We start from the raw sequence: 11,624 nt of genomic DNA, 5'->3' as shown, positions 1-11,624 counted from the left end.
TCACCTTGCCTGGCTTGGAGTCATGACTAATAACTGCACCTGCTCTGTCTGGCAGAAACATGCTGTGGAAGACCTGCTTGCAAACATCACCTCTAAGTCCCTTGGGGATGTGAGGACACTGAAGAGCAATAAAGGGTGGGAGGTTCCTGGCTGGAGGTTCAGCTCATCTTGAAAAGACAGGTTAAGACCAGAGTTCATTGGCTTCTGAAATCCTTATTTCCTCTAGAGGAGGGTGGATGATAGGTTTCATCTTGAGTGCCAACTCTGGTTGGTCATGGCTGCCTGAGGTTCTGTTCAGACCCAATGGGAAAAGTGTCATGATGGTTAGTGGCGTCTCCTTTGGGCAGCAAAAGGAAGTGTCATGGCATGTATACCATGTATCTTCTATTTCTCTTCTAGGTCTACGAGGACTTCAGTGTCACAGAACTTGACTTTGCCTTTCAGTGATGGTCACTGGCAAGACTGTCTGATGTCTTGAAATAAAAGTACTGGGATGGGGACAAGAAGGGCTAATTCCAGTCCTAGATCTGCCTCTAGCTCTGTTTGATCTTAGTCATGTTTCACAGTTACTCTGAGAATGGGTCAATCAACACTAAGATTCCTTTTATTTTTAAAAAGCTGTCTACTCATAGCTCATCCATTACATCTCAAGCCTAGAACAAGGCATTGGGGAATCTCTTTTCAGGTATCTGGACAAATAATACCTCTCAGTGAAGATTGGGAATCATGCAAGTATTAATGCCAGTTATAGAATTTGATGTCAAGGGTCAATAGTTGATTTTCTAAGCCATAAACCATTTATAGAACATTGCTCCCATTTATTCATTCATTCATTCATCTGCTAGGGGCTGGACACTACCCAAGCATGACCAAGAAAGAGTATCACAGAGCTTAGAGTCTACCAACAACCCCACCCCCCCCCAAAAAGAAAAAGAAAGCAAGAAGGACCGAATCCTTTTGAATGTAAGTGACAAGAGATCTGAGTATAAACTGCAGTGTATAATTCTTCCAACTTTGGTGAGGGATAGGTGTGCTACAACAAAAATAAGTGGAATAGCTCAAGGACAACCATCCACCATTCTTTTTTTGGAAAGAAACCCCCCCAAAAAACACAACAGAGAGAAAAAGAGGACATTTGAAGCAATGAAATCTAGCCTAATGCACAAGCCTGTATACCTGTAGGAAGTACCCCTTTCCAGAGCCTCAGAATAAGTGCCCTTTTCCATAGCCTCAAGCTATGAACAGTGACCACTAGGGCTGGGAACTCAGGAAGAACTTTTCAAATGGGAAGAAAAATTGAATGCATTAAACACACACCATTTGCTTGCAAAACTGCAAGTGTTTCTGGAGGAACAAAATTTGTTGAGTGCGTTTTGCTAAACTGTGACCGTCCTGCTACTTCAGAAGGGGATGGGAGAGGACCTGATGGCCCAGGTCTTGACGAGAATTTGACCACTGGCAAATGAGAATTTTGTAACAGCGTCAAGGACTAGCACCCTGTTTTCAGGTTATGCTGGCTCTTAGTTTCCTAATCAGTAAAATGGAAAGGCTGAACCAGATGATTGCTAAGGTCATTTCTGGCCTGAGACTTCTATTTATGTTCCTTCCAGGAAACCTTGGGGCTGAAACAAGAGTTGAGAATTCCCTGTCTGGTTTTCTGGATATAAAACCTAAAAATGATAAGTAGGGAGATTTTGAGTCAAATTCTAACAAACGGGACATATTTTTGCAAACTAATTATGTTCAAAATATAGTCACTGCCTTTCTTTCTATATTATTTGAACTGTGCAACCTAAAGTGAAAAGATCTCTGTAGCCTGTAAAGAGGTCTCCATGGCATGAACTGAAGCTTTCACCAAACCTAGGCCTGAAGAAAACAAAGTCAGTACTGCATAGGAAGCTGGAAAAAGCATCTACAAGAGCTGAGGGTGCATGATGTTCTAAGTGTAATGCACTGACACTCAAGGGCATCTTTAGTCATTTCTACTAATGGACATGATAAAAGAAATGTGGTTGAGCCTTTTTTGTGGCTAAGAAACAGTCTATGTCTTTTCTTCATATTTGAAGATGACTCAACTGATCCAGTTAATAGGATGTGTGTTTGGGGAATGTTTCAGGCAGCCTTTGTTTTGAAACATTCCCTCACTTGCCCATTATTTTCTCTCCAGATCATTCTTCCATTAACCAGCTGACAGAGGCTAAGCAGAGCTCAGCACAGGGAACAGAGTTTTATTTCCAGTCAAGGCTCCACCTCACAACTTTGGATTCCTTCACGTGCCTTTAAAAGAGATCCAGACAGCCTAATTAAGGGTCTGAGTTTAAATCCAAGGCTGAGGTTAGCCCCAGGCTATACAATCTGCTTATTTCATTTTACAAGACACAAAGAGCCAAGAACTCTCACTTAACCTGCCCTTCTCAGTGGTTTTTCCTCCAGCCCCTAAAAGCCTGTTGACAGCTTGCTAAGGAGGTTCCTATCTTTCCCTCCTGGCTACTTCCTTTTTGGTGGAGCTGATCCTTCTGTGGTCGAAGTTCTTGGGCAGCCTACATTTTGGGGCCTATGGGAAAAATGGGCTATGAGAAAAGAGGAAAAAAAGCTGTCCATTCCTTCAATCAACCGGCACCTTTAAATGCAGCCAACTGCAAGATGGGACAGGCTTTGCAGTCTTGGAGGCCAGTCAAGGCACTGAACCCATAGACACTTGAGGTCTGTGTTAATGTCACCACTGCTGTCTCCAGGGAATAATGCAGGGGGTACCTGGACTGAAAGTTGAAGTTAATCATTGAAGCTGCTCCTTTTAGGCTGGAAGTATGGATCCATGTCCCATGCTAGGGATGTTTCCACCAAAATGTAGCTTGTGATTATGATGGAATGAGCACTGTCCCAACACTAGTAGACTTCTCAGAAAGGCTCAGCACAGTTACTCAGCAGCCACAACGTTTGGCATTTGTTTCCTACTTGCAGTTGCAATAATATAGTGTTCACTTAGATCTCTAATGCCCACAAGGGTTTCACTGTCCTATTATTAACCTCCATATGTGGAACTATTGAGAGACCCCAGGAATAAAGTAGGTACACATAACTCTAATAAATACATAGATAAATGCCATTTGATGATAATCCTAGACTAGCCAAACATTTATTGAGCATCTACTATGGGCAAGGTACTGTATTAGGTTTCTACAAGGCTCTACAGAATCTGCCATTCCCTTCTCTCCATTATCAGACCTCAGCTCCTACTACCTTCCTGCTGCCAACTATTCTGCTCCAGCTATACTGGCCACCCTGTTTCTCAAACCTGCCAGATATGCTCCCAACTTAGGGTCTTCGCATAGCTGTTCCCTATGGCTGGCACTTTCTTCCTCTAGATATACTCATGGTGAACTGCTTTGCCTTACTCAAGTTTTTGCTCAAATGTGATCTCAGTGAAACTCTGACCACCCTTTATAAAATTACAGTCCTTCCAACTCGACTTCCCAATCCCTCTTACCTTGTTTTATTCTTTTCTATTTTCCCATTGCACATATTGTCTAATAATATACCATATGATTTTTTGTTTGTTTCCTCACTATAATGTGAGCACTATGAGAAGAAGGATTTTTTGAGAGGAGGGGCTCTATTTTGTTCACTGATAATCCCAAATGCCTAGAACAGTCCCTGCACATACTAGATGCTCAATAAATATTTGTTGAATGAATGAATACATTAATGGAATCAGACATCTAATGCCCACCTTCTAGTGGGGCTGCACTTAAACCATATAAGACAAAAAGGGATTTTGCCATCTTGTTCTAAAACTCTCCAGGGTCTAGACTCTGCACGTTACTTAATGATCAGATTCCAGGTTACCATCACTCTCTACTTAAATGTAATCTTCAGTTTATTTCTGGTAATATTTATTTTTTTATTTTTATTTTTTTTTGCGGTACACGGGCCTCTCACCGCCACGGCCCCTCCCGCCGCCGAGCACAGGCTCCGGACGCGCAGGCCCAGCAGCCATGGCCCACGGGCCCAGCCACCCCACGGCACGTGGTACCCTCCCTGACCGGGGCACGAACCCGTGTCCCCCGCATCGGCAGGCGGACTCCCAACCACTGCGCCACCAGGGAAGCCCTCTGGTAATATTTAAATAAAGTAAACATGCCAATGATCAATGACTGAAGAAGACTATTTCTATATATTTCTAGCCTGTTTCTCAAAAGTTATTGTGGACTTCCCTGGTGGTGCAGTAGTTAAGAATCCATCTGCCAATACAGGGAACACAGGTTCAAGCCCTGGTCTGGGAAGATCCCACATGCTGCGGAGCAACTAAGCCTGTGCACCACGACTACTGAGCCTGCGCTCTAGAGCCTGCAAGCCACAACTACCGAGCCCGCGTGCCTCAGATACTGAAGCCCGCATGCCTGGAGCCCGTGCTCTGCAACAAGAGAAGCTACCGCAATGAGAAGCCCGCGCACTGCAACGAAGAGTAGCCCCCACTCACCACAACTAAAGAAAGCCCACGCGCAGCAACGAAGACCCAACACAGCCAAAAATAAATAAACTAATTAATTAATTTTAAAAAAAGGTTATCGTGAGCTTTTTGCTTCAATTGGCTCCTCTCTCCTACCTCCACCTTGGATCTGTCCTCATCTCTTATCTTTTCACTCTCTCCACTCTGTGGTCTCATCCACAATTTCAACTTTTCACTTTATGAAGGTGATTCCCAAATTTATATCACTTGAGTCCTAACCTCTTTTCACAGCTCTCACTCTGTATTTCCTGGGCCTACTTACATGATTCCATTTGCATGTCTCATTGGTATGTAAAAGTAAACAGGTCTGAAACCAAATACCTTGTCTTCCCTTTTTTTTTTTTTTTTTCCTTGTCTTCCCTTTGAGACTGGCTTCTCCTGACTTTCTACTTCCATTTGGTCAATCAATGCCTCCCAGTCCCTAGGCTCAAATCCTGGCACACTCTGACTCATCTCCCTAAATGGGCCCCACCCTCACCTTTATAACTAAGCTAGTCTGTTGCCAAATCCTTCCCTCTTTCTTGAATCTGTTCTCATCATTTCCACCGCTCATATCAGACTCCTAACTGGGCTCTCAACTCTAACCCATTTTAGAATTAGACAATCAAGCTAATTAGTTTTCCTAAAGTGCAATCCTGATTTTGTCACTCCCTTGCTCAGAAACCTTCAATAGCTCCCCACTGCCTACTTTAATAAAGTACAAATTCCTTACCCTAGTATTCAAGACCCTCCAAAAACTGTTCCTAACTTTATCTGTTAATCTGTGTCCCACTACTTCCTAACATGAACCCTGTTCTAAAATCAACCCACATGTTCAACTCCCAACATACTATGTACTTTCTTGTCTCTGTGCCTTTGCCTGTACTTTTCCAAATACTAGACATTCTCCCTGCTCCTTCTATTAAAAAAAATTTGTTTTAACATGTCAGTGGTAAAAAATTCATTTCCCTCCCTGGCAAGTCCCATCCCTATTAAGTTTTTTGAAATTCCAGTAATGTTCTAACCATTTTCAGGCATGCACACAAATATACATACATTTATAACCATATATAATAAAATCATTCCATATATGTATGCTTTTCTGCAATTTGCCTTCTTTTCAGTGAAAGTTGGTGCATTTTTCTAACCAGCATGTATAGATTAACCACATTCTTTTTAACAGTTGCACAGTGTTCTATTGAATGGATTATACCATAATTTATATAATAAGTTCCCTATAGATGAACATATAAATTTCAGGGTTTGTTGTTGTTTGTTTGTTTTCTAAATCAGTGCTGCAGTGAATGTCTTTGTACATTTTTCTTTCCATACATGCATAGGTCTGTATGACAAATTCCCATCAGTAGCATTACTTGGCCAGAGATTATGTACATTTTATATTTTAATAACTGCTAAATTGGCCTCCTAAAAGTTTGTATCAATTACACTTTTACCAAGAAGTGAGTTTGAGTGTGTATTTCTCTAACTCTTGGCTAACCAAAAGTTGTTAAACTGTTTCATCTTTGCCAGTTTGATGGATTAAAAAAAAATTGTTTTATTACTTTCACCCATCCCCTCTCCATTTCTTAGTCTCTTGGCTACATATGCTTTAAATCCCAGATTAAAAATCCATCCCCCTAAAAAAAAAAAAAAATCCCCTTCCCAGATCCTCCCCCATCTAATTTCTCCCTTCAGTTAAACATCTACAGCTTTTCTTTTATATTGTTCTCATATTTCTTTGAATTTTAGTGACTAGTCTATATGTTTTATTCTTCTGACCACTGTAGTTTGCAGATTCCTTGGAAATTAGGACCAATGTTTCATAGAAACATTGGATGTAGAGCTAAACAAGAATTTTCGGACCAAATTAACCAAGCCCCTCATTTTTATAAACAACAAGATTTATCAAGCCTTTGAAGAATGCATTACTGTTCAAAGCCCATTCCTAGAAATTCAATTAGTTATATTAAATCCTCACACTAAGTTTAAAAGGGAAACATCATTATCCCGTCTTACAGATGAGGAAACTAAGCTCCAGATTATTTACTAAGAAGAGTGCTTTACTCAGAGCAGGTCTAAGACCAGAATCCAGCGTCCCGGCTCCATCCACCCTCCTTCCACTAAATCCAGCAGCCTCTCTGGTTTTCCTCACGCCCTTAGCTGCGCAATCAATATTTGGTGAATGAAATGACTCATAAAAAATTGCCAAGTGTTGACAGTAGTTTAAATATCTGTAATTAAATAAAGCAAACCTGCTGACAGCCGGAGATGCAGAACTCTCCACAGACCTTTCGCGCTTCTTTTCGGGGTTTTCTGCATCTTTCTCTCCGGCGACCCCTCTCCCCACCGGACCAAGCAGCGCCGGGTTCCAAGGGAAACACGGCTGCGCGTGGCCCCTTTAAGGCTGAGGGCGGCGCGTGCCCATAGTTCTTTCAAATGGACCAATAAGAAGGGCGATGGGCGGTCCGCCGAGGGCCAATAAACAACGAGGACACTGCGGGGTGTGCGGCGGCCCAAGCGGTTTCAAACGGCTTAGAGCAGACCCTCGGTTCTGACCCAGCGGAGGTGAGTGGACTGTGGGCCTGGCCCACCCGCCTAGGCCCTTGAGTTCACGAGTCGCACGCGCGTAGCGGCCCTGAACCCCGGGCGGGGAGCCTCCGTGGACGCGCGCCTCCCTCGCCCCACGAACCCGGCGGGTCTGAGGCGGCGAAGCGGGGCGGAGGCCGTTGGACTCGCGGCTGGGAGGGCGAGGGGCGTGGGCGCTTGTGTGAGGCGGAGGCCGGGGCTGGGATCTGGGTGACCAGAGCGTGCCGCGACGGGGTTCGGGCGGTAGAGTCCTGGGGACGCGTGCGGCGCAGGGCCGTGCCTGGTGGCTCAGGGTGTTTGGGTACTGGGGCGGGGGCCTGCGAGCCGGCCCGGCTACGGCGCTCCTCGCGTAATTGTCAAATGAATGAATTGAGTAAGAGCGTCCGAGGGTTGTGGTGGTCGTGAAGGGCCTGGTCGCCTCAGAGCGTGACAAGGACAGTGGTACCGGGGCCTGTCCGCGCACCTGGGTCCCTGCCCGCGCACCTGGCTCCCCACCGGCTTGCTGCGATTTAAACGATTCGGATCATACCGCTCCGCCCTTCCGCCTGGCTTTCTCTCTCAGAAGGTGTCAGTAGAGTTAAGGTATCTTTCCAGCTCTGAAGATTTGGGGGACCAATACAATAGCCAGCAGTGTAGGTGAAGCAGGCCTTGCTACTTTAGGGTGAGGGCTTGGTAAACTAGATTCTTGCTTTTTAGCTTTTACCACTCCGGCTGTTGAGATAGCTACCCTGCAATGGTGGTAATTGTCGGGCTGGATTTAAATGCATGCGTTTTGTTTCTGGGAGAGAAAACGGTGAAAGTCGTGTTGCCAGAGTGGCTGCTGTGTGTTAGAAAATATATTCGTGTTGATGAATCTTAACAATGAGTTTTTCATTCAGCATCAATAGAGGATGAAGAGGTTTTTGCAGAACTTGCCCCAAATTTATGCATGGCTCCAATTTAATTCTTAGGGGAATCAAGGCTTCAAATCGTGGCCCAGAAATGCTCCCTGTCTTATTTTATGCATAATTATAGTAATTGAAAACTCATTTTGAGAGAGGTGAACTCCTCCTATCTCCATTTTTATCACCCTGAAAAGTCCTTCTTTGACCTAAAGAGCTGATAAATTAAGCTAACAATCTTTTGAAACTTTTAAGAAATAATAAAAGATTTGCACTTAAGTGAGTGGATGAAGTGTAATGTTGTTTTTATAAAATGATATAGAGAAAGGTGAAATCAATATATTTTGCCAGCATAAATTAAACCTAGTTGGTAAACTCATGAGAAAAAAATTTTACACAAGTTTTTAAAGTTTGTTCACTCAGGCAATGGCAAGCAAAGATACTCCTTAACAATATACTATATAACGTATTACTTTAAAATTTTTAACAGACAGCTTAATTTTAGCAGCAGAGTTTTAACTGCAATAAATTTGAGTACCTTAGTATTTTGAACACTGTCCTAGGTTTTGGGGAGGCAAGTAAAAATAATAAACATTTAACAGTGTCTTAGGTTATTGTTAAAAATCTTGATGAGGAACGAAAACTTTTCTTCATATTGGAGCAAAGCCATACTCTTTTATGCTCCTTTGACTTAATGGAGTCTCATTCATTCATTCAACAAATATTGAGATTGATGCCTACCGTGTGTTAAACATTGTTCTAGATTCTGGGAATACACTAGTGAACCAGAAAAAGACAAAGCCCCTGAGCTAAGGGAGTTTGACAGTTTTATCTCTCAAACAATTTGCTGTAGCAAATTGTAGTTTCTATATAATCCCTCTGGCTAGCTCTAGTCCTTGAACAAAATAAATGCTCAAATACTTTTACCAGCATTAGTTAACATTTATTGAATATTCACTAGGTGCCACGTTTTATCTTTTTTTATTCTCACAACTTTTTACAGATGAGGAAACTGAGTCTTAGGTTACGCAGCTTGCTCAAAATCATACAACTGATAGAACCTCAGTTTGAACCCAAGTTAGTGTGTCTTCAGGGCCTTTGCTCGTAACCTCTGGTTGTTCTATGTGAAGTAATGAGATCTGTTAGGGAGAATTCAGGATCATTTTCTGGGTAGAATCTCCCCTCACCCCCTCCTTTTTTAAACTTCTGTCGCAGACATAATGAAATATGAACCATAGGCATGGTGGGTTTTAGAGGGAAGGTGGAGCAGTTCAAAATACAGTATTTACCATATGGGAGATGGACAGCTGTGACAGTGGGAGGGGGACTAAGTGGGGGCATAAAATTGAGATCTGGATCTCATTATGATTGATGGATTCCTGGTGATCAATGTTGGAGAGGTTTGAGATTTTTTTTAAATTTTGAATTAATTTTAAATGCATATTACCTGTAGAGTTCAGAATATGTTAGTTAGCTTTTTTCTGTCAGGGCAGTTGCCTTGACTACTTGTTTATCTCAAACACATTAAACTTATTCTTTTTTTTAATTAATTAATTTTATTTATTTTTGGCTGTGTTAGGTCTTCGTTGCTGCGCGTGGGCTTTCTCTATTTGTGGTGAACGGGGGGCTACTCTTCGTTGCGGTGTGCGGGCTTCTCATGGCGGTGGCTTCTCTCATTGTGGAGTACCGGCTCTAGGCGCGCAGGCTTCAGTAGTTGTGGCACATGGGCTCAGTAGTTGTGGCTTGCAGGCTCAGTAGTTGTGGTGCACAGGCTTAGTTGCTCCGTAGCATGTGGGATCTTCCCGCAGTAGGGCTCGAAGCTGTGTACCGTGCATTGGCAGGCGGACTCCCAACCACTGCGCCACCAGGGAAGTCCTAAACTTAATTTCTTTTTGGCCTTTGTGTTTGTTCTCTCTGCCTGGGACTTCCCACCTGCTCTACCCCTACCTCAAGCCTGTCTTTGTATATAGGCTTCACTCAGTTTGCAACTCAAAGGTCATCTCCTTAAAGAGGCGTTTTCTAAGCTCCAATTAGAGTAGCCCTCTTGGTCATGTTTACCTCACATTCTTTTTTTTTTTTTTTTTTAAACTTCAAAGCATTTATTGCTATATGATAGGCCATTTATTGTTTCCTTGTATATTGTCTGATTTCCTCACAGAAATGAAAGCAGAGCACGGGAGCATAGGTTTTAGGGTTTTTTTTTTTTTTCATCTGTGAGGTTACCTCAATGACTCAAGCAGTGCTTGGGTCAAATAAGGTGGTCAGAAAATATTTGCTGAACAAAGTTGGCCAAAACTGGCATAGTTTTCTCCATGTAATGAAGTGATAAAGACAATATATAACTAACCAGTTGGCTGTGTTACAATGTCTTTGGATGTGAGCAATATCTTAGCAGATTAATTTGGAAAGTCTTCAACTAAGAATCATGGAAAAATGATAGCTTTTTGTTTGTGTTGACTGGCAGAGAAGGCAGATCTGGCTTCCCCTCCCACTTTTTTTCCCCCCTATTTTTAAAAACTTTCAAATCTGTAGAAGTTTTTAGGGGTACTGGTCAGGTATAGTGGAATGTTCCTGTATTGGAATTTATCTGATGTTTTTCTCATGATTAGACTGGGGTTATGAGTTTTCGGGTGGAAGATCACAGAGAGAATGCCATATTCATCACATCAACATGATTTGTGACTTGATATTGATTTGCTCTTATGGCTGAAGTAGTGTTTGTCAGGTTTCTTTACTCTTTTCATACTGTGCTCTTTGGAAGGAAGTAATTATGTACAGCTCACTTACGGAGAGAGGAGTTGTGCTCCCTGTACTTGGGGTGGAATATCTACATAATTTATTTGAATTTCTTCTGCATGGGACATTTGTCTCTCTCTCTCCCCATTTATTAATTTAATTAGTCAAACATTTATATCAGTATGAACTGAAGGATATTTTATACTTTGAGTTATAGTCCAATACTACTTTATTTTGTTGCTGAAATTGTTCCAGCTTTATCCATTGAGAGTTCTTTCTGTTGACTCCTGTGCCCCTTTAACATTCCCACATCTGTGTGCGTGTGTTTGTGTGTGCGTGCTGTTTTTATTTAATTATATTTGAGCACTTCCCTACTTTCTGGCACTATAAGGTGCTCTAGGCTCATCTTGTATATTTCGTGTCACAGTTCTAGAATTAGCCATTTCTCCAAGAAGCCCTGGCACCTTTTACTGGAGAATGGTAATAAAAACCAAGATCTGGGCAGTAAGTGTTCTCATTGCTACTGGGGTGTCATTTTTTTTGGGCCCTCTCAGCTAACAGAACAAAGAAATATAGATGTATATGCTAACTGGTGTATATAGACATATCTATAGATATTTCTATATGTCACCATCTGTATCTATGTTAAGTTAAATATGAGTTCTTACTGATATCTCCAAGTCTAATTCATTACCCTACAGATCATTCTAGCCTCCTCCCCCTTGTTGATCTGAATTTCCACTTCAACAGTGAGAAACTTGGCTTCCATCATCCATTTACTTAATTGTTCAGTTCCAGTATGCATGTATAGCGATATCTGAATCGTTAATTCACACTCCCATAGGAGACTTTATTAACTAGAAGTACAGTGCTTTTACACAGTTCCTTTTGCCTTTAGTTTTCAGACTCCATTCATTTCTGAAGTTACCTAG

The 11,624-nt window shown here is 42.2% G+C and overlaps 1 protein-coding gene across 1 annotated transcript in view; it reads left to right on the top strand.

Moving 5' to 3' along the window:
* The first annotated feature begins 6,964 nt into the window (after nucleotides 1-6,964).
* CKAP5 (cytoskeleton associated protein 5) overlaps nucleotides 6,965-11,624 on the top strand; it is a 107,733-nt gene continuing 103,073 nt past the window's right edge. The window contains 1 exon segment of the mRNA XM_032638748.1: nucleotides 6,965-7,054. The gene's annotated coding sequence lies outside the window, so the exon portion shown is untranslated.

This window comes from Phocoena sinus, chromosome 8 (assembly GCF_008692025.1).
Source record: "Phocoena sinus isolate mPhoSin1 chromosome 8, mPhoSin1.pri, whole genome shotgun sequence".
NCBI lineage: Eukaryota > Metazoa > Chordata > Mammalia > Artiodactyla > Phocoenidae > Phocoena > Phocoena sinus.
This window is presented reverse-complemented; position numbering and strand designations above follow the sequence as displayed.